We start from the raw sequence: 3,910 nt of genomic DNA, 5'->3' as shown, positions 1-3,910 counted from the left end.
TATTGTTTCAATGACTTCTTTCTCAGTGCATTTTTCATTTGTATATAAAAGGGCTACTAACTTTCATGTGATAATTTTGTATCTTCATACTTCTGAATGCTTTGATCAAATGTAGGAGTTTCCTGGTGGAGTCTTTCTGTCTTTTATGGCCAGAATCATATCATCAGCAAATAAGGGTACTTTGACTTTTACCTTTCCCATTTGTATCTTCTTTATCTCTTTCACTTGTCTTCTTTCTCCAGCTAAGACTTCAAGCACTGTGGAGTAGGTATGGAGAGAGTGGACGTCATTGTCTTGTTCCTGCCTTGGTGGAAATGTGTTTCAGTCTTCTCCATTTGGATGATGCTGACTGTGGGATTCCTATTCATTGTCCTTCTTATGTTGAGTTTTGTCCCCTGTATCCCACACACTCTCTCCAGGACATTTATTATTAAGGGATGTTGGCTAGATTTTGCTTAAGGCCTTTTCTCCATTTAATGAAGGCATTATATGGTTTCTATCTTTTTATGTAATTACATTTATTGATTTATATATGAACCATCCTTGCAACGATGAAAAAAAGTAACTTGATCATGGTGGATGACCTTTTTGATGTGTTCTTGAACGTGGTTTCCAAGTATTTTATTAAAATTTTTTATGTCTATGTTTAACTTTTTTTAAATATAGACACATAATTCTGCGAACTTTCTTTTTATAACTTGTCTTGGGGTTTGTTTTGTTGTTGTTGTTGTTGTTTCATTTCACTCAATTCTGGGAATATTTAAATTTTCTACTTGATTTCTTGCTTCACTCAATTTTGTTCAGTTGTGTGTTGTTTAGATTCCATGAGTTTGTGTTCTTTTGTTGTTGATATCCAGCTTTAATCTGTAGTGATCAGATAATATGCAGGATGTTATTTCAATTTCCTATATTTGCTGAGACTTGCTGTGAGTCCTTTGATTATGAGCACTTGTTCAGTCCCTTTTGGTCTTCGTCGTCTCCATTGAAGATCTGCAGTAATAATGATGAATCTGCCCTTGGACATGACTTGGTCTTTCTTTCTGACTGTTTTCAATATCATTTGTTGTTGTTGTTCTGAATGTTTAGTTCTTTGATGTGATGAGAGGAGTCTCTTCTCTAGACATGTTTGCTTGGTGGTGTTTCTGTATTCCTGACAGACCTTGAGAGGTATGTCTCACCTCAGATTAAGGAAGTTTCTGTTGTAGCTTTGTTGCAAAAATGTTTTTTTTTTTCACCTTTGATCTTTTGTACCTACTTTCTGTAGTTTGGCCTTCATAGAACATCCAAATTCCTGCATGTTCTGTTCTCAGAATTATTTGGATAGATATTTTCTTTCACTGATCTAATTCTTCTGCCTTGTCTTTAAGACCTCATATTTTCTCTTCCACATGATCTAATCTATTCGAGATTTTGTTTTCTGATTTTTTTTTTTAATTTGAGTTGCTGAATTTTGCATTTTAAATCTTAATTCATTTTCATTTTTTCCCCCAGAGGTTGTATCAAATTCTATTTTCATTTCTTGACTTATTTTTGTAATGTCATTCAACTGTGGTTTTGGTGTTCTTCCTGAACTTATTTAAATCCTATGAGAATTCTTTGGTTATTTTCAATGTTGCATTTTTTGATTTTGCTTTTTTAAGGGGACATTACTATGGACATACTAATTTTACATGCAGACTTAGAATTTTGGCTAATTCATATTTGTGCATTTGTAACAGGATCTAAGCATCTGCAGTCAGGTGGTAGGTAAGTTCATTGTTATGGAAATCTTGTTTCTTGTTGAGCAGGTGTTTGAAACTGTCTGTTATATATTTAGTTTTAGGTAGTAGGACAGCTGCATGGAGCTTAGGGCTCAGTCCTTGGTCAACTAGGTGCTAATGTGTGAATTGAGTATTAGAAGTAGTCTTTTTTTGATTGTTTGTTTGTTTTTTGTTTCCAGATTTTTTAAAATTAGGTATTTTCTTCATTTACATTTCCAGTGCTATCCCAAAAGTCCCCCATACCCTCCCCACCCACTCCCACTTCTTGGCCCTGGCATTCCCTTGTACTGAAGCATATAAAAGTTTGCTCGACCAATGGGCCTCTCTTTCCACTGATGACCAACTAGGCCATCTTCTGATACATATGCAGCTAGAGACAAAAAATTTTTTTTTTACAATTTGACATGCACATTTTCCAAGAATACCAAAATATTATCTTAAACCATAACTGTTTTGAATATATAAAGAACAAGATTATATATCTAATCCATCTTATATGTAGGACCTATAGACTGNCTGAGATATAAATCCAGCATTTTTACTTATGTATATGCATAAGCAATTGCATATTTGAGAATTAATAGCATCCCGGGGACAAACAATCTTAAGCAATTGTGAGCTCTGAGATATAATATTGAATATTAATATACAAATTAAAGTTTGATTGTTCAGCATTTTAAAACACCATCTACAGCACACAACTTAATTATCTGTGCTGAAATAGGGCGAAGCTCAAAAGAATAAGCATGTGATCTAATTCACATCTACTTATTTCCCATAGAGGGGTTGTTTTTAAACACAGTAATTGGGATGCACGCATGAATTTATAGAAGATACAAAAGCATGCATAAAGACAATTTTTAACTTATCTATTATTATTTAAAATGATGGTGTGCAATAGGAAAATTATTAATATTCTGTAATATCCAAATTAATTGCTGTTTTGAACACAGAACAGACACTTAGTCAGGTTCTTAAGACAATTTTTGTTATAGTTTTTCCAAAATACACGAATATATCTTACAATTCTTTATTAGCACCACAGTAGTTTTAATAGGATGCTGAAACTGTGCTTTGAGGTGAGCGCCACCTAGGCCTCACCCACCCTCAGTCTTCTTCTCAGGAGGAAGAGGTTGAAGGCAACAATTTTTAACCATGATTTTTAAGTTTCTTATGCAACGTTAGAATAATACCTACAGCCTTAGGAAAGCAATACCCAATCTCAAAGTAATATATCACCTTAGAATCAACATCAAAACTGCACAACTACATTGCGAGATTTGGCTGCCAATTTATACCTATGAATGCATGACAGTGCAAGCTTTAATGCTTCATTAAAGAGACATTGCTTTAAATCTTATCTTAATTCTACTTTCTAGGATAAGAATCACATTAAATATTATCTCAGCTAGAAGTATTTTAGGAGGCCCAGTTTTTTGGCCTGGTTATGCCACGTGTTTGAAAAAACTGAGTTGCCAATTTAAGGCTAACCTTCTGTTACCAATGGAACAATTATTTTATTCTAACAAATAACTTATGAGCTGAAACTCTTGTGAAGACACGCAGAGCACTTTATCAGTAAAAAATCAAATGAAGCGGCTACACTTAGACCAATCAGAGAATTTAAATTTTCTAGCAATAAAAAAGCACTTTGTCATTAGCTAAACGCAATAATCACCACTGCAGAGAATTTTCTTAGGAAAAGGCATCTATCAGTTTTTTGGCCCCAAAACCATGAGGCTGCAGACTCCCCTTCTTTTTTTTTTTTTTTCTTTTTTTTTTGTCTGTTTGTTTGTTTGTTTGTTTTTGGTTTTTTTTTCATTTTTTTATTACGTATTTTCCTCATTTACATTTCCAATGCTATCCCAAAAGTCCCCCATACACTCACCCCCCACTCCCCTACCCACCACTCCCACTTTTTGGCCCTGGCATTCCCCTGTACTGGGGCATATAAAGTTTGCAAATCCAATGGGCCTCTCTTTCCAGTGATGGCAGACTAGGCCATCTTTTGATACATATGCACCTAGAGTCAAGAGCTCAGGGGTATTGGTGAGTTCATAATGTTGTTCCACCTATAGGGTTGCAGATCCCTTTAGCTCCTTGGGTACTTTCTCTAGCTCCTCCTTTGGGGGCCCTGTGATCCATCCAAT

The sequence above is a fragment of the Mus caroli genome, chromosome 6 (assembly GCF_900094665.2).
Source record: "Mus caroli chromosome 6, CAROLI_EIJ_v1.1, whole genome shotgun sequence".
In the NCBI taxonomy this organism is placed as follows: domain Eukaryota; kingdom Metazoa; phylum Chordata; class Mammalia; order Rodentia; family Muridae; genus Mus; species Mus caroli.
This window is presented reverse-complemented; position numbering follows the sequence as displayed.